Source organism: Aedes aegypti, chromosome 3 (genome assembly GCF_002204515.2).
Source record: "Aedes aegypti strain LVP_AGWG chromosome 3, AaegL5.0 Primary Assembly, whole genome shotgun sequence".
Lineage (NCBI taxonomy): Eukaryota > Metazoa > Arthropoda > Insecta > Diptera > Culicidae > Aedes > Aedes aegypti.
In genome coordinates, this window is record NC_035109.1 from 199,081,961 (window position 1) to 199,102,601 (window position 20,641).

At 39.1% G+C, this 20,641-nt stretch overlaps 1 protein-coding gene and 1 long non-coding RNA gene across 5 annotated transcripts in view; both read right to left on the reverse strand.

The window, feature by feature from the left end:
• LOC5572998 (unconventional myosin-XVIIIa) overlaps nt 1-20,641 on the reverse strand; it is a 381,144-nt gene that overhangs the window by 21,969 nt on the left and 338,534 nt on the right. The window lies entirely within an intron of this gene.
• LOC110679027 lies at nt 10,924-11,901 on the reverse strand. Of its 2 annotated transcripts, none has more exons than XR_002502148.1 (3): nt 11,626-11,901; nt 11,449-11,568; nt 10,924-11,381 (listed from the first exon to the last, which is right to left on the reverse strand). It is a non-coding gene; the product is annotated as an uncharacterized LOC110679027 (long non-coding RNA). The 2 variants fall into 2 exon arrangements; XR_002502147.1 differs by having other exon boundaries at nt 11,441-11,568.

Consider the following 20,641-nt stretch of genomic DNA (forward strand, 5'->3'; position numbering starts at 1 on the left):
GAACCACTTCCCCTGGCCTATGAGAGTCAAAAAGATGTTACGCAAGAGAGACGATGGATGTGTGTAAGTAAAAAGCGATACGTAAGTGATGTCATTGATAAGCTTGGTTTCTTACACGCTAAGATTAGTATACCCAAATATGGGTAAAGTTTATTTAAGGATTTAAAAAAAAGTACTAGAAATTACTATTAGAAATTCACTGATAATAACACTGATTTTTTTTTCTGAAATACTTCTGGGATTCTTATGAGAATCCTATTATATTAACATATTCTTCCGGAAATCACCTAATGTGCTTTCGAAAATCCTTTTGAATACTTTCGAGGATGCTTCCGAAAATCTTTATGAAATTGTTCTAGAAATTCCACTGCGATTTTTACGTCAATATCATTGAAATACTTCTGGGACTCTTCCAAAAAACCTGTTGAAATTCTTTCGGATATCTTTCTAGGATGCTTTCGGAAAACCTTCTGGGATTCTTTCGGAAATCTTTATGAGAATCCTTTAAATCCTTCCTACTAGATTTTTTTTTTTTGAAGGATTTCTGCACAAATTCTTCCCGAATTACCTCTAGGATCCAGGAGCATGCTGATGTTTTTCAATAAAACTCTGTGATTATTCTTTCTAGGATTCTTTCGGGAATTCTTTGTAATACTCCCTTTGTAATTTATGTTATCCCAAAATATATTTGGGAGATTCTTCCACAAATTTTGCTGGAATTTTCCAAAAATTCCTGCTGGGATTCTTCCGTAAATCCTGCTGAGATTCATTGGGATATACGACTGGAATTCTTCCGGATATCATTCAAGAATTCTTCCGGAAATTTTCGTGAGATTCAACCGTGAATCGTTCTGATATTTTTTCCAGAAATTACATTGAGATTCCTTGAAAAATATCTAAAGAATTGTCAAAATTTTCCTTCTAAAAATTCGTCTGGAAATTGCTTTGGGATTATAGAAGGATTTCCGGAAGAATCCCAGGTCGATTTCCAGAAGAAATCACTAAAATATTATCAGGGAGATTTCTAAAGGAATTGTTCAAAGGTTTTCGTAAATATCCGAGCGACACTCACAGATCACCGCTTATATGCACGTTTGGATAAAATCCGATTGTTTAGATCATTGCATTATTCTAGATTTGACGTCCTTCATACGCTGACATCTTCTGCTGAACGGTGCGCGTAGATTGATGAGATGCAAGAAGATGTGAATAGGTGGAAGGAGAATCAATGATGATGTTGATATGGGGAGCGTGGTGCTACGGGTTTTTGTAAACAGTAGCAACGGTTGCAATTTTCATTGTTGGTACTTTCAATTCTGATATAAATCAAGCTAGGTGGAAAGATTGTGAGTCTTTGCGTAAAAAGTAAGTAACAGCTAGCTATTTGTTTCCAGAACGGCAAGCAAAATACTCACTTCTGGGAAATTATACTTATTACCATTCTATTATTTAAGGAGCAGCTTTTCAATCCTGCAAGCTTCGCTATCCCGGCTTAAAGTTTGATTTTATGTCCGGTAGTAAGGCCTTTAGCATAGTTAAACCGGAAAAATCTGTGATGGAATCCATGGGACCCCTAGCTCCCAGAAAGCGAAAAACCTAGTAGTTTTGTTGATACATTGTAAAATGAAAGCCGAATTTGATAATGAATAAAATTTGTATTTATGGGTAATGAGACCTTTTACCAATTCACAACATACACCAAGATACGGACTGAGAATAGGTTACAAAATGCATTACTGGTATTTTTCGAGCTCCGTATTCTCCGCTGCTATTTCCGATTCAGTTACCGCTCAATTTGAGGTCACAATAAAATATTTGTATATTTTATATATATATATATATATATATATATATATATATATATATATATATATATATATATATTGTAAATATCTTGAATGTAGTACAATGGTTGAAGTCTCTTTGTTTATATTTGTTTGTGTTTACTCCGACGGTAGTTTATTTATTTTTTTATTCTTCTATTTATTTAATTCATTTATTTATTTATTTTTCTATACATTTATTTATTCATATATTTATACATTTATTTAAATATATATATATATATATATATATATATATATATATATATATATATATTTCATATACACTTATTTATTTATATTGTTCATTTATTTACATAGATTGTTTATTTATTTTTATAGATTGTTTTTCATATTTATTTATATTTATTCACAAAAATATTGGGCCGTATGAATAAAATGTAGTAAACATTCTCGGTAGTAAACGCTATATGTGGAACACGAGTGGAACATGTTTGTGTCATTTTCCTTTCTACACCTTTCGAACATACTACAAACAACGCATTGCTATGAATAAAGGTAGCATTTACTACAAAGCTACTGGTAGTTAGCTTCAGAGGTTGCTACACATGCTTTGAGATTGCGGAATTGGTTGGAATAATTTACTTTTGAGTAAAAAATCATGGGAAAACGATATGAGTTTTGATATTTCGGAAGGTATTTTGAGTTTTGCTTAGGAATTCTGAGGTTACGAAAACATTCGCCCCGCCAATTCTGAGATTCCGGTAAGTTTACCGGCAGTAGCAATTTGTAATATCCGTGTGAATTCTGGCATTACGAGAATTATGCTATTTCCTAGGAATTTTAGGATGTCGGTAGGAATTCAGAAATTTATAATGTAATTCTGAATTTTACGTCTAAATTCTAACATCTCAGATTCTCAGATTTCCTTTGGAATTCCGGAATTCCTGTAGGAACTTTGGTATTTCAATAGGGATGTCGGATTTTTAATGATAATTCTGGAATTTTAAAAGCCACTCTAGGAATATTGCGGAAATATTATAAATCTGTTAGAACTCTATAATTGGGGTGGGAATGGGATTCCGGTTATTAATCTCTTTGAATTCTGTGGGTATCTTTGAGACGGTATTTCTGTTAGAATCTATGAGATTCCGGTGGGATTCCTGCGCATTATTATGTGAATATTCTGAAAATTAATCTTTGTAATTATTGTAAATATATTAAAGGTTTTTAAGATTCCGTTGGTCTCCAGTTCCGTTGGAATTTCAAAGCAAATAGCAAGCTTCAATATAAACCTTTTGAATGTCGGTAAATATTTTATAGATTTTAATTGGATTTTTTTAAATAATTTCAAAGGGAACCCTGGTGTTTTAGGGGAGATCCTCATTGAATTTTAACGACTACCAATGGGACTACTATCCCATAAAAATCTGTACATACTAAGTTCTAGAAATTCCAAGGATACTATCAGAAACCCCACCAAAATTACGAGAATATCACAGAAACACTTAGAACTTCCGGAATTCAACATGCTGTTAAGAAAACACATGAGGAGCATCAAAATTCTACCGCAATTTCACCAGAATTCTCAGTACTGGTGCTAGAAAATATGTGGTTCCTAATTTGATAGCTGTAGTCTCAAGATGACTTCATAGATGTTAAGCTAATATTTAAAAAAAAATCATCAATCATTGGCGTTGGCGAAGACCGAAAACCACTCAGAAAATTCTTTGATGTACCATCATCATAAAATCATGAACATAAAGAGAATACCAGACTTATCGTAAAATTACACTACAAAACTTGTCAAATTACAGCACCTTCATGATTTTGTGCAAATTGTCGCGTAATCGATTAGATTCCATGCATTTCCTTCATATGCATGATTGTATTAATTTTAAGCGTCACTCTGAATAGATTGTAATAGATTTACGTGTAGAATCACTCTGCACTCTGAATGGAAATTTCTTAACGTGCAGCTTCAGTCACTGCTCATGTTCGAAAGTAGTAAGTACTACATGTTCGAAAAGTTTTTTATTCATACCAAAAGTGTAGTAAACTTTGTGGATTTTGTTTTTGAGTAGATGCTACATGTAGTAAAGTTCAACGTTTTTTATTCATATCACCCATTATTATATGCGGAAAACAAGTGATTAGGGAATTCGAATTGTCGAGGCAAAGCATGCAGCCAAATTTGTCGGAGTAAATGGGTAATTTAGTGTAGATCTTCAACCATATTAATGTTAGTGTGTAAGATTTTGCGTCATCGATCCGTCAAGCTTCGTCTTTCATCGTGTCCGATCATCATCATATTCGTCATCATGCCTGTCATCTAGTCATCCTAGAAACCAGAGTCTATGAATGGAGAGTTGCGCGAAGAGTGAAACCAAATCTACCTATCGAACTGTCAAACCGTCTACCTATCGAGCAGACCAGCAAAACAGATAGGGGCTATTTTCGAAGACGAAGAAGAACAACCATTCAAAGAAGCCTCTTCGCGCAACTCTCCATTCATAGACTCTGCTAGAAACGTGTTTCTGGTAAGGGATTGTTCAAATATTACGTAACGCAACAGGGGGAGGGAGGGGGTCTTACCTAGTGTTATGGTCCATACAAAAATTTAAAATTTTTCATACAAAAGCTGTTACGTGGGGGAGGGAGGGGGTCCAAAATTGGCAAATTTTGCGTTACATAATATTTGAATGAACCCTAACCTCTTCCACTGTATTGTTTTGATTCTGCGTTCCGTTTCCCAGCGTTCCATTCCACTTTACTCCGTTCCATGAGCTAAATGACGTTTGAACCATCTTTAATCTGAACGATGTGCAAATTAGCGGGGTACAAATTAAAAAGTGTTCAGATTAAACGTGGTCAAACCAACGGGGGTACCCGGTACTTCTAATTTCGAAGGATTCAAACAGCATTATTACCGATTTAATCGTACAGGAACCGCTTACGTCAAGAAACTCAGAAAATCCCATACTCTGTTCTTCAGCTTTTTTGGCAGTCTCGTGTACTATGCCTCCGTCAAGGTATCCGTCCTATCCATCCTTACCCGTCGCACCATGGAACCGATGATCAGTATCCTGCTGAATCCGGGACATACTCCGGACCATTAGCAAACCCAGGAGAAACATTCCACCGATGATGCAGCTGCGTGCTCCCTCTTTGTTGTTGATCGACGAAAACTGAGTCAATCCGTTAATACGCTCGGAAATATAAGCTAAATTTTTGAAGATGGATAAAGATGTTTAATAAACTGTCACGGATGAAACAAGATAACATACTGCAAAAAGATAAAAGGCCATCGCAAAGATTGTCTTAAGATATCCTAATAATCTAAAACATCTGGATGTGTCGTCCCCCTCGTAAATATCTAAAACAATTCCATAAGAATTACAAATGGATTTTGAATGTTTCTACAGTGATATCCAAAAGAATGCAAGAGGTTATTTTGAAAGAATCACTGAGAGATTGAAAGAAGATTCACAGACATCCAGAAGTTTTCTTGAATATTTTCTGGAATAATTCCGATGCCCAGAAGAACTCCAGAAAGATTTAGGCTCAAATAATTTCAGAGGAATTTTCGGATGAATTTCAGAGAAATTTGAAAGAGAAAGTTTCTTAACAGGATTTTCGGAAGTATTCCACGTGGATTTCTGGAAAAATTCCATTGGGATTAACAGAAGAATCCCAGAGGAATTTCCGAAAGAATCCCAAGAATTTGCAGGGAAGAAAGTGAAGTGAAAGAATATAATTTTTCATTATAGTCTCAGGCGTCTTTCCGAGAGTATTCCAGATGAATCAGAATAATCTAAGACCAGTTTCTGGAAGAATCTCAGAGGGATATTCGAAGAAGTTTCAAAGAGATTCACGGAAGAACTACTGAAGGATTTCGGGGAAAATATCAGAAGGACTTAAACAACAATTTCGGATGGATTTCCAGAAGAAATCGCGAGGAATTTAGTGAGAATCCCCGAACCCAGAAGAAACCCAGATTTTTAAAATAGATTCCATTCCACTGGAAAGCAATCACAAAATCATTTTCGGCAGAATTATAATGAAATTTTACGGAAGAATCCTGAAAGGATATTGTAAAACCCAAGAGGGTTTTCCGGGATAATCCAATAGGAAGTCCCAAGGAGGTTATTGGAAGAACCACAGAGCGATCAGGTAAATAACTACATATAATAATTTCAGAAGAGTTTTCTGAAAGAATCTCAATAGATTTTCAAGAATTCCTCTAGCACCATAACTAAGATATTAACATATTTGTAACATATATCATATATACGTCACGTACATGAATGATGAGCAATGCTCAATTCATATTTACAAATTGCGGGGAGCTGAGTGTACGCCATCCGGTTTGGGGGCGGATCGACGGTATGGGGCCGTCCATTAATTACGTAAGGGTTTATGGGAGGAGGGGGGTTTGAAATTTCTTATGCGCCATACAATTTATTTTTTAATTCCATACAAAAAATCTTACCATGGTGGGAAGGGGGTTGTAAAACCCCGAAGATTGTCTTACGTAACGTAAACAGCCCCTATCGAAGTGGATTAAAAACAATTATAGGAGAGCGTGTGGAAAATAAGTATGAACTGCGCAAAATACATCAGACTGATTTACCATTGCTGCGCACTTCTAAAAGCATTTTATTTTTAATTATAATATTGTTTGCAATAATCGGTTGATTATCCCCTACAGATTTGTTTTCAATCACAATTGTTATTTCTTTCCGTGCACGCGCTCGGGAAATGAATCTGGCCATGGTGCAACAACCGCGCTACATTCGACAAAAATTGTCACCAAAGCCATTTTGGTGAATTTAACATCACAGCTACTAACAGGTGAAATCTGCCACCAACAGGCAATTTTATAAGTCATTTTATAATGGTTATCACGCCCAATGGTATGGGTGCCCTAGTGTAGATGTAGTTGTGAACCTTAGAGGAAAACAATAAGCACTCTGTCTCGAAAAACACCCAGAATCCGGGTGTAAATTTTTCAAATTGGGTAATATTTCCATATGCATTTTGATGAGTCTGGAAAGCGTGTGCAAGTTTCTTTGAGGAAAACAAAATCAAACTGTGTATGTCGAGCGTATGCTAGTCTACGTATGTTCAAATGTCACTGAGATCTATTGCCTCCTAGGTTTTAAGGCTCCCCCAAATCTACGCGACTTTTACGGCAACAGCGACAAAAAATCGTCGCGATTTCTTTGTTGTTTCGCTGCAAGCACTTTTCTATGGACCGATGCACGAATTCACTATTTGTCATTTGAGCGGTGCCATGTTATTTATGCGACCATGGCAACGAGTGAATATGGCTCCGCTCAAACGTCAGATTAGTGAACTCGTGCATTGGTCCATGGAACCATCTTGACTGACACGACGCGAATCGTTGCGAAATCGCGTCGCTGTGGCTTAGACACAGCTCATCAAACAGTGCATGCAGCGAAACATCAGCGAAATCGCGACGATTTTTTGTCGCTGTCGCCGTAAAAAGTCGCTTAGATCTGGGGGAGCCTTTAAACGATCCAGTGTTACTGTCGCCGCATCTTCGTAGAATTTCCATAGAGGTCTACAAGTAAACTGCCACGAACACCAACGCACGATTAATATTACACAAGTCGATTTCCTCAGAATGGAAACGTATCGATGTTTGCGTGACGTCATTTGAGCTTTCGGTCAACGTCAGTCCAACAAGAAAGTGAGTGCTCGGCAGCCATTCTGTTTATGTTTGCTTTCTCACAGCAAACAAAAGCAATAGGCCAGGAGAAGTGGATGAACTTGTCATTCATTTTCCTGTCAAAATTCATACAAAATCTACTTTTTCTCTGCTATAAATTCACTCTAGGTGAACCACTTCTCCTGGCCTATTCATACTAAATCTACTTTTACTCTGCTATAAATTCACTCTAGGTGAACCACTTCTCCTGGCCTATAGGCCAGGAGAAGTGGATGAACTTGTCATTCATTTTCCTGTCAATTTGCATACCAAATCTACTTTTTCTCTGCTATAGGCCAGGAGAAGTGGATGAACTTGTCATTCATTTTCCTGTCAATTTGCATACCAAATCTACTTTTTCTCTGCTATAAATTCACTCTAGGTGAACCACTGCCCCTGGCTAATAGGCCAGGAGAAGTGAATGAACTTGTGATTCATTTTCCTGTCAAAATTCATACATAATCTTCTTTTTCTCTGCTATCAATTCACTCTAGGTGAACCACTTCTCCTGGCCTATGTAGTGACAGTTCTCACAGCAAACAAAGAAAATTTTGTCAACATTGCACTACAGGTCGGACTCGATTATCCGGAGTATCGATTTTTTTTCACTCCGGATGAACTAATCTACGATGACGTCACGCTGCAACTTCCAGCGGGAAGAAAACCTTTACTGCGGACCGTGTTTACAAAAAATGAACGATTTCGCTGCGCATTCATCTACTCAATAGGCCAGGAGAAGTGGATGAACTTGTCATTCATTTTTCTGTCAAATCTCATACAAAATCTACTTTTTCTCTGACAGAAATTCACTCTAGGTGAACCACTTCCCCTGGCCTATGTTCATTCCTTCACTGGATGTTGGTCCGGATGTCATTTTATGTAAACACGGCCCGCATTTAGAGTGGAAAAGAAAAAGAAAATCGACAATAAAAGAAGACCGTGGATAATCGAATCCTCCGGATAATCGAATCACTAAGGCTGTGAACCGTTTCACTTGTTCGTTTGACTATTATCACGCTCGTTCAAATCTACTCAAAAGAGAGTAACTTTGACTCACTTTTAAAGTTTCAAGTTAACTGTCAAAAGTGAGTAACTTTATTTTATCAAAGTGAGTAACTTTTTACTCAACCATGAAAGAAAACGACCTTACTCACTTTATAGTAAACACAAACATATTTGACTCACTTTGTAAACGTCAAAGACTTGTGAAAATTTCGCGCGCTCGAACTGACAAATCCTCCGTTGTGGTGAAATTTATTCCGTCGCCGTGATGTCGGACTGTTTTCAAAAACAGTCGAGATAAAAGCCAAGCCGGCAGAGCGCTTCGGAAGTCCAACCGGCGAACTCCAGATTAGTGCTGCGAAGTCAATAATCCTGATATCAAGTGAAGCGAGGTTGGAGTGAAAATGACCAAGTCCTGGTTTTGATCGAACAACCGCAAGAAAAAAAAATGTAAATAGTAAGTTTTACCATCGGACTAATTACCGGGTACCCCCGTTGGTTTGACCACATTTAATCTGAACACTTTTTAATTTGTACCCCGCTAATTTGCACATCGTTCAGATTAAAAATGGTTCAAACGTCATTTAGCACATGGAACGGAGTAAAGTGGAATGGAACGCTGTGGAACAAAATGCAGAATCAAAACAAAACAGTGAAAGAGGTAACCAGAAACACGTTTCTAGGGTGACTAGATGTTCAAATTAAAAATGAACCCCGATGGTTTGCATGAGGTACCGTTCAAATTAACGGGGGTGTACGGTATCAATTTTTTACAGTCTAACCGGGAAGGCTTAAATACGTTAAAAACTGCAAAACCATTCATATTGTATATTGCAATACCAAATTATCTCAGATTTATGCATAACAATTGAAAAACAAGAACATTAAAAAACAAATTCCGGATAATCGAGTCTAAAATTCCGGATAATCGAGTCTCCGGATAATCGAGTCCGACCTGTACTACGTAGGCAATTGGATTGGTATATTCTAGAACTATATCCAGCAGGTCCATCTTTTTCAGCCGTGTAATCCTCCCCATTAAACATTTGACACACTGAACGGAATCTGCCGCCACGAATTGAATCATTTATAATTATTTGAAGGTGAGTTTCTTATTTTTGCATTTACTTCTGCACTCAAATCTCCATAGCTCGATGTTGAAGGGACCATCGAGTTACAGAACCCAAAACTAATGCAAATGTGATTAAAGGAACCATCGAGATAGCCATAAAATCCAACTTTTACTATGGTTCTCTAACTCGATATCGAGATACCGAATGTCGAATGAGGGACAGTTGATTATATTTATTTTCTGTTTTAAAAATTTGGAGTTGTTGTTCCTCTATCTCAATCCAAATTGCCAGACAGCACGTCGAATGGACCGATGCACGTGTTCACTATCTGACGTTTGAGCGGTGCCGTGTTATTTACGTGACCATGGCAACGAATGAATTCGGCACCGCTCAAACGTCAAATTAGTGAACTCGCGCATCGGTCCATACGAACATTCGCTCAGAAAGTATCCTTCTCGAAGCAAGCGTCTCCAGGGAGATAAGATGGCATCTTTGCTCATGCGGCGGTAGACGCAACGGGTCATTCCATGGCAGCCTCCTGAGTGCAAATCGCAAGAACTTCTTCTGCACTCGTTCAATCCTGTTTGCTTGGATGGCATGATAGGGAGACCGGGGAGACCAGACTTGGACTGTGTACTAACGAATAATATAGAGCTTTTAGCGTATAAACATCTTCGAAGTCAGCAGCGCCGCACCAATCCGAGTGCGACGAAAGCTTTGGCGATTGTTGCTGAAATGTGTTCAGGAAAGCGTAGTTTGTTGTCTACTATCAGACCTAGGTCCCGTATTGATGTGACCTTCTCTAGATTCTTGTCCATTAGCTTGTAGTCAAAGACTATATCGGATCGGGTTCTGTTGAATCGAATTATTCTACATTTGCTGGCATTCACTTCCATACCGTTCAAGCTGCACCATTCTTCTAACCCAAAGCCACATCTAGGAAGACAAAAATGATTGCGCCTAAACCGTCAATTTTAGATATATGGTGTCTTCGGCAAAGTTTCTCCATATTTTTCAGTGATGTGAAATTAGTGTGGCCCACATGGTTTACGAGATCAGCACATAAACTTTTCTGCTGACGCATTTAGGACTACACAATGTTCTACAATGTTTTAGAACAACCGATTTGAAGCAACTTTGCCGAATAGCACAAATTCCTATCTCTTATGGATCGCGAGTTATGTTTTTTTTTAACAAAAAAGTTAGGGTGGTTCTGAAAAATCAGTTTTTTTCTTGATAACTTTTTGTACGATAATTTTTCGCAACAACTTTGTTCCGAGCACTAACTTTTGATTGCGCAACTTTTTGCTGAAAAAACTACACTCAAAATAATCCACACGTCATTGCTACGTGAAAACATACGTGGCTTTTTTCCATCGCACTTTTCACGTAGCACTTACGTGGATCATAGGTAACACAGAATGAACGCATGAACTAATGAACTTCATCCGTTTCACCGGAGTTTCACGTAGCAGCTACGTGAAATTTTTCGTAGTTTATACGCAGTCTTCCAATTGATTCTACACGATGTTCAAATACACATTATTAACATATTTTAATAGAAGCCATCTGGTTCTGCATCGGCATTTGGAAGCTTTTTTTCAATTTTCAGAGAAGTGAAATAAATTAGAGTTAAAAGCATGGATGATACTATCACTTTAGTCAATATAGCATTGTAGGTGGTAGCTGAATGGAAACATTGCATGATTTCCTGCTGCCGTATGTGCTTTGATCTTGCAAGTCGCAGTACAAGGATCGACGATATAGTCCAGTAGCAATCGAACATTCCTGGAGAATAGTGTAAAAAAAACAATTTGTAAAGTTAGGAAATTAGAAAAATCACTTACAAACGCACGATTTGCTTTTGACAAAACAATTCATCCGCTGCCAGATTATTCCAAAACTGTTACGTTCTTGAAGTTTACGAAAAGGTCTTCCTGCTTACCGTTTCGCAAAATATTGCCAAAATGTATACCTAATCAATAAAATTGTCAATTAGTAGAGGATTATTCGGTATCTAAACCATATTTACCTTGGAATCGAGCGATTGAAATTATTCGGCAAACTAACTGAGCACCATCTTCATAAACGAGCACAATACAGAATGAACACAAAGTCTAGATGTCAGAGCTCATGTCAGAATGAATAAGTGTCTACGTGATTTTTACGTAAGAGTGATTAGCTCACCACAGTGGAAACTACCGGGTCTCAATTTTGTGATTATATTTGGTCAGGTGATCATTACCTTAGTCAGGTAAAGTCAAGGCAAAATGAATTTGGATGAATCTACGTGATTTTTCACGTAACAATGACGTTTGGATTTTTTTGAGTGTAATGTTCTATCTCTTATGGTTACAGAGTTATCAGAAATTTTCTTCAAAAAATGGTTGTTTTTAAATGCCGATATCTTTGAAAGGCGCAAACGGATTTCCAATATTTTGTCGCTATTAAAAAGATTATCTCTTTCTCTGTTTATGGTAAAAAAAAAACAGTGAGGACGTTTTTTGTTTGAAAATATTGACAAAATTTTGAAAATAATATGTGTTTAACCAAAAATTGTCCATAACTTGAAAAATAATCGAGATAGCTCTTAGGTGCCCTTCAGCAAAAAAGTGCAAAATTGAAAGTTCTGAAAGTGTTTCATACAAAGTATTCATAAAAAATCAACGCTTTAAGATATATTCACCATAAACCGAATTTTATATGGTAAAGAAAGCAAAAACGAGATATTTGCTAGAATAATCGAAATAACTGTATGCAAAGTCATTTAAAATTGATGCAGTGTTGAGTTGAAATTTTAAGCTTTAGGGGTCTATTTTGTAAATCGAGTGGATTCATGTGACTCGTCCATAGTCATTGTCGATCAAAGTAAGCATGTATATTTCAGATGTCACCCGTCGACTCCCATAGTAATCCAGTCACATAGAGTGACAACTGTCAATAAGCTCGAGTGACAGAGCCAAGTCGAGCAAAATTTTTGGTCGACAGTGACTCCTCCAGTCGAGTAATTTTCGGTCGACTGGACTTATAAAATAGGGCCCTTATTTCCATGAAAAAGATTGGAAATCGGTTGAGCTGTTCGAAAGTTAAGATATTTTTTTAAATAAAAAATCTAATGCGCTGAGACCTACAGTGCCGATGAAAAATGACTGATTTTTTGTTTTCAAAAATATATATCTCAAAAACTAAAAAACATACATCGCTGAAAATTTGAAAGTAAACGTAAAATTTTCTGAACTTTCAAGAAAAATTGAGAACAGCAATAGCCCGTTTGGTCCCGAGGCCCTCAAAACACGAAAAAACGGAAATTATTGATTTTTTTTTCATGTAAGAAAACAATTCTTGTGAAATTTCATATTTTTCCTGAAAAGTCAAAATCTTAAGCCTTCATTTCTTCCAAATAGATTGAAAATCGGTCGAACGGTTCAAAAGTTATATTTTTTTTTTTGCAAAATCGCGATTTTCCTAGACACCCTATTTCGGAAATGGTCACCCTATTCAAAAAATCCAAAAACACGTGTATCCTTATTTCGGATTAGGAACAAAATAGCAAATTTTCAAGGAATTCGGTGGGAGCCCACACCTTATTTTTTTAATTATTTTAATTTCATTATATTATAAATTAAAAATTTATAATATAATGAAATATATTATAAATTTTAATTATTATATATATATATATATATATATATATATATATATATATATATATATATATATATATATATATATATATATATATATATATATATATATATATATATATATATATATATATATATATATATATATATTGACTTTTCAAAAATAATATAAAATTTCACAAAAAGTGTGTTTTTTACATGAAAAAACTCAATAATTTCCGTTTTTTCGTGTTTTGAAGGCCTCGGGATTAAAGGGGCTATTGCTGTTCTCATTTTTTCTTGAAAGTTCAGAAAAGTTTACGTCTACTGTCAAATTTTCAGCGATGTATATTTTTTTGTTTTTGAGATATATTTTTTTGAAAATAAAAAATCAGTCATTTTTCATCGGCACACACTGTAGGTCTCAGCGCATTAGATTTTTTATTTAAAAAAAATCATAACTTTTGAACAGCTTAACCGATTTCCAATCTTTTTTATGGAATGAAAGCATAAAATTTCAACTTTTCTGACAAAATCAAAAAATCTGATAAAAATATGTTTAAACGTGAAAAAATATAAAAATTTCCAAAGTTGTCTATTTTTTCCAATTTTTTCTGAAAAGTTGAAATCTTAAGCTTTCATTCCATTAAAAAAGATTGAAAATCGGTTGAGCTGTTCAAAAGTTATGATTTTTTTTAAACATTAAAAATTTATTGCGCTGAGATCTACAGTGTGTGCCGATGAAAAAATGACTGATTTTTTATTTTCAAAAAAATATATCTTAAAAACTAAAAACATACATTGCTGAAAATTTGACAGTAGACGTAAAATTTTCTGAACTTTCAAGAAAAAATGAGAACAGCAATAGCCCCTTTGGTCCCGAGGCCTTCAAAACACGAAAAAACGGAAACTATTGAGTTTTTTTCATGTAAAAAACACACTTTTTGTGTAATTTTATATTTTTCCTGAAAATTCAAAATCTTAAGACTTCATTTCGTCCAAAAAGATTGAAAATCGGTCAAACGCTTCAAAAGTTATAATTTTTTAAAAAATAAAAATTTTGCAAAATCGCAATTTTTCTGGTCACCCTAATCAAAAAATCCAAAAATACGTGTATCCTTATTTCGGCTAAGGAACAAAATAGCAAATTTTCACGGAATTCGGTGACCCACTAGATCGGTTTTTCATGGAATGGAATATATATATATATATATATATATAAATAAAAATTATGTGTTCGAACTCCGGAAGGGAGTTTTGATGATGTGGGTTATAGAAATTACGAAAACTTCGTAGAACATCATTTTTTTCTATATCTGATAGTTTTAGAGATATAGGTCACTTTAGAACTTTTTGGTCAAAAATCGGTTTTTTCCTCAATACTAACGAAAATATCAATTTTTCAAGCCTCAATCAGTCGTTGTTTACATCGACACGTTCGGTCGCGTACTATTTCACGGTCGAGTTTTTCACGATTTTTTTTCAAGTGATTGCGCTAATTGCTACCGAAAAATAGTGCAAAATATCCCTCGGCTACCAGTGATATAGTGGTTTTGATAACAGCTGTCCCAGTTTAGTGGAAAAAAAGTAATTTAGTTTACAACTGCTCAAACGAAGGGACGCCACACATCGTCGCCATCGCGATAAAAAAAAAACCCTACATCAGCTTTCTCTCTCGAACTTGCATGCAAGTTCGCTTCCGCTACTTGCATATTCTGCCTGAGCTAGTCACTCAAATCGACGGTTAGCTTTTTCGTCCGCAGGATAAATCAATAGAAAAATAATCAACTAGTACTTAAAAAGAAACACGAAATATTCGTCTCATTGGTGGTCCCCATCATTAACACGCCCCACCAGCGATGTCGCTGAGTGTGGGTTATCCACCCCTCCCCGGAGATCCCGGAGGAGGGCCTGCTAATTACATCGACGGAACGTACACTGGAGCAACATTGCCCAGTTATATGGACCCCCAAGGAAACTACGCTGAACTGATTGTGCTGCGCATGGAACCAGTGAATGGCAAAATGCCAGACCATCCGTTCACACTTCGCCAATCAATCGAGAAAAGAGTGAACGGAAAGATCGAAGGTGCGATTCCCGAAGCCCAGGGCCGATCATACGCATTGAAAGTCAGAAGCAGGCACCACCTCGAGAAGCTTCCCACGATGACCCAACTCACTGATGGTACCGCTGTCAAAGTCTCCTACCATCCGGGACTCAACTCAACACGATGTGTGATCAGCTGCCGCGATCTAATGAAGTTACAAGATGACAACGAGATCCTCGATTGCCTGAAGGACCAAAACGTCACAGGTATCCGTCGAATAACCAGGAAAGTAGGGGAAAGTAGAGAACTCACACCCACGGTGATTCTCACTATAAATGGAACCACGCTCCCCGAGCACATCGACATTGGTTACCAGCGAATTCGAACCAGACCCTACTACCCCGCCCCAATGCTCTGCTACCAGTGCTTTCAATTCGGTCACACCAGGCAAAAATGCCAGAAGCAAATCCCGACGTGTGGAAACTGCAACCAGGAACACGATCTGACACAAGGTGTTCGATGCCAAAACCCTGCATACTGCGCTCGGTGCAAGTCTAACGACCATTCGCTCGGCAGCCGCAATTGTCCGGTGTACCAAAGCGAGGACGCAATACAGCACATACGAGTAGATAGAGGTTTGTCTTATCCCGAAGCCAGAAGAGCTTTTGAAGCAAGCACCGGTCAACGCTCTTTCGCAGGCATTGCAGTCCATAGTAAAGACAAAACCATATCGGACCTGTCTGCGAAACTGGAAGCTCTCTCCGCACAAATGGTTGAAAAGGATAGCAAAATAAAGACACTCGAAGATCAAATGTCCTCAAGAAATGTTCCCAACAGCAGCATCGAATTCCAGCGTCTCGAAAAATTAATTATCGACCTGCAAAATGAAATACAAAAAAAGGATGAGAGGATCCTAAACCTAGAGAAAACCCTACAGAAAGACTCTAGGTTGGATCTTGTGCGCAAACACGGGACTATAGAGGACCTTGTCGCTAAAGTCTCGCACCTTCAAGAAACAGTAACTGAAAAGGACAACGAAATTCGAAATCTACGTACAGCAACCACTTCTATTGACAGTACCAACTCCAAGCCACAACGACAGCAACCCACCAAAACTCAAGTCTCGCTCTCATTTCCCGGTTCTCAAGGGCACAACAACCAGAAAGATAAAAAAAGCAAGGCAACACCAGTCACCGTAGCGCAGAACCTATCGGTCCCCTCGACGCCGATGGATATAGTAGCTTCTGTGACCAACACGGGAACAAAACCGAAACTGAGGAAAAAAAATGCAGAAAAAAACAACGGCGAACTCCATGCCAAACGAACCAAGGCCAACGAATCAGTAATGTACATCTCCGATACAGAAGATTTTCTAGCACCTGAAAACGACATTTGCAATGAATCAGAGGTAGAACACCAGATTTCGTCTTCTTCAGACGAAGCAATGGAAGAGAACGCGGCATCAGGAACAGTGTAGCAAGCTACGTCCTACCTTTTTAAACCATCCGCAATAATTAATAACTACAATGACTAATACACCACAAAATGTTTCATGTCACAATAAAAACAACATGCATCAAATAGAGGACGATACCTACAACGAGCTCCTTAACGAAGTTACCTTCTCTGCCAACGTAGCGACTCAAACATTACCTCCGAACGTCCAGCCCTCGAGATCGGAAGCTTTAGGGTCGCGTGATAACATCACTCTCCCCCTTCTGGACTCCGAGGGATCCATAAACACATCAAGCGAACAAGATAAGGCCTCGGGTAGTCGGGGCCCCACCAGTGCGGAAGACTTCGATGGACCGGAACTGGTGGACAACCTCCGACATTCGTTGGTAAATTCTTTGGAAATAAACTGCGAGGAAATCTTCGGTTCTCCGTGCGTAGAAAATGGGTCGCGTGATAACCTCATACTCCCCCACCTGGACTGCGACGGAATCAGAAAGGCAAGCAAGCAGGATAAGGTCTCGGACAGCCGGGGCCCCACCAGTGCGGAAGACTTTGGTGGACCGGAACTGGTGGACAACCTCCGGCGTTCGTTGGCAAACTCCTCTGGAACGGTCAGCGAGGGAGTTAAGGCTCTGCCGAGTAAGGATAACAATGGGTCGCATGATAACTTCATACTCCCCCAGGACAACGAGAGAACTAAGAAAACTACGACAAATAAAGAAAAGGCCTCGAGTAACCGTAGCATCAATAGCGGGAAAGTCTCGTGTGAATCGGATCGTTTAGACATCCCCCGGCGTTTGTTGGCTTCCAGACAGGAGAAAGATCCACCGGCCCAGTTACTATTTAATAACCCTATTCCTCCTGATGCCCGGTCGGACGCGCAAAAATATGATCAATGGAAATACAGAACCGGCAACACCACAATTCCAGCTGCTGGTCCTTCATACTTATTGACCTTCACTCCTGCGACCTCAATGTCCTCCCCGCTAGAAAGGCCGCATTTGGCTGCCCCTGGCTATGAAGATCCACTGCGACCTGCTTCCAGTCTTGAGACTCCCTGCAAACCCGTGGGACTAGCATGCAGACGAAGTACGCGAACAAGAATCCCTCACTTACACCAAGATAACGCCAGTAGCAAGAAGACGAAGCATCCATCGTTAGCGATACAGTGGAATATGAATGGCTATTTCAACAACCTTCCTGACCTAGAACTGCTCATAGCAGAGTCTACACCCGTGATAATTGCCATTCAGGAGGTTCATAGATCAGACACTAAAACCATGGGAAAAACCTTACAAGGCCAATACAACTGGATCCTGAAAGGGGGAACAAACACTTACCAGTCTGCAGCAATTGGAATCCATAATTCAACAACCTACGTTGACGTCACTCCTAACTCAGATTTGATCGCAGTAGCAGTTAGAGTTGAATCTCCTTTTCCAATAACCATCGTCAGCATCTATATACCAACCTCGGATAGCAAGAACCTTGAGCAGAGATTATCCGGTTTTCTCGATCAACTTCTCCCCCCCTACCTGATCATGGGCGATTTCAACGCGCATCATGTTAGATGGGGTTCACGAAGGAACACCGAAAAGGGCTTCCAAATTCTCCGGGCCTCGGAAAAAGCAAACCTTCGTATACTGAACGACGGCTCCCCCACTTTCACGCGACCGCAAATCAGTTCCGCTATAGATATATCTTTCGCTAGTGAAAACCTTTTAGGACGCCTTCAGTGGTCAATATCCGAGGATCCCATGGGCAGTGACCACCACCCTATATCGATCTATTGCAACTTTCCCACACCAAAAACAACCAGACGTCCTCGATGGAAATACGAACTAGCTGACTGGCAACTTTTCCAGAACACCATTGAAATCAGCTCTATAGAAGACGATACATCACTCGAAGGATTAATTAGCACCATCCTCACTGCAGCTTCTGAAGCCATTCCGAAAACAAGCCCAAACGCTGGGCGCCGGGCGCTAAGATGGTGGTCACCTGAAACCAAGACCGCTATTAGGTTGAGGAGGAAAGCCCTAAGAAAAATGAAGCGGATTTCGAAAGATCATCCTAACGCCGAAAAAGTAGCTGAGGACTACCGCTCAAAACGCAACATATGCAGGGACATAGTTCGTGCAGCGAAGCGCAAATCATGGGACGATTTTCTGAGCGGTATAAGTAGTGACAGCTCATCTTCTGAACTGTGGAAAAGCATAAATGCGTTGCAAGGGAAACGCTGCATCAACGGTATCGCCATTAACACCGAAAACGGCATCTCCAGGGACCCAAAAGAAATTGCTAATATTCTTGGAGATTTCTTTGCTAAATTATGCTCTCGGAGTGGGTATAGCCCTGAGTTTACTCAGCTTGACGATTTTTCGACTACCGTTGAATCCATAGCAATCCCGTGTAGTCGCCCATGTGACCGATTAGACAAACCCTTTTCTTCTGCCGAACTGTCCTTTGCATTAGGAAACGGTAAAGGAAAATCAGCTGGGCCAGATGACATCGGCTACCCTCTCCTACGTCACCTTCCACCCATTGGAAAAGGAGTTTTACTTAAAAACTACAACCGAATTTGGGAAAATGGAACTTTTCCCGCTCAATGGCGACACAGCCTAGTTATCCCTATTCTCAAAAAGGATTCAAATCGTACTGAACCGAGCGGATACCGCCCCATCTCCTTGACCAGCTGCTGTAGTAAGGTCATGGAACGTATGGTCAATCGAAGGTTAACGCAATTCATCCGCGACAACGATCTCCTCGACCATCGACAACATGCATTTCGTCAAGGATGTGGCACAAGCACGTACTTCGCAACACTCGGTCAAGTTCTAGACGACGCCCTCGAAAAAGGCCTCCACGTGGACTTGGCCACACTGGACCTCTCGAAAGCGTACAATCGTACTTGGACTCCAGGAGTGCTTAGAACACTGGCCAGCTGGGGAATCAGTGGCAACACATTTGCTTTCATTCGTAATTTCCTGACGAACAGAACTTTCCAAGTGTGCATCGGAAACACAAAATCGAACTCCTTCCCGGAGGAAACCGGCGTTCCTCAAGGCTCCGTGCTGGCGGTAACCCTTTTTCTTATCGCCATGAACGGTGTTTTTGAAACGTTACCGAAAGGCGTTTTTATATTTGTGTTTGCAGACGACATTGTCCTCCTCGTTGCAGGACATAAACCAACTTTGATCCGCAGGAAACTCCAAAACGCAATCAAAGCAGTACATACTTGGGCACTGTCTGTAGGCTTCGAACTATCACCATCCAAAAGCCATTTTTCCCATATATGCTCAGGAAGGCATCGCACCAAAAAGAATCCTCCTACTATCGGCGGCGAAGAAATTCCCTTTGATGCTACGATCCGTGTCTTAGGATTATACTTAGACCGGCATTTGAGTTTTCAACCTCACTGCGATCGTATCAAAAAACAATGTGAAAGTCGTCTCAACCTGCTTCGAATTATCACCAGCAAACACACCAAAAACAACCGCGATGTGGGTCTGCGTGTTACCAAAGCAATTGTCTGCAGCAGGCTACTCTACGGCGCCGAACTGCTGTGTAGAAACTCCAAAAGCGTGATCAACAAACTTGCACCGATGTACAATCGCTGCATCCGCAGTTTGTCTGGACTACTACCCTGTACACCAGCGACATCCATGTGCGTCGAAGCTGGAATTCCCCCCTTCCAATACGTTTTTGCGATATCCGTATGCTCCAAAGCTGTCAGTTTCCTGGAGAAAACAAGCGGGGATGACGAGGGAGTATTCCTCCTCAAAGAGGCAAACAAACTCCTTCAGCAAATGGCCCACGAAATCCTCCCCCCAGTGTCCACGGTCCACTGGGTTGGAGATGAAGCGTGGGACTTCTCTCCACCCAGGATCTTATAGACACTTAACACACCAACCAAACAAAAC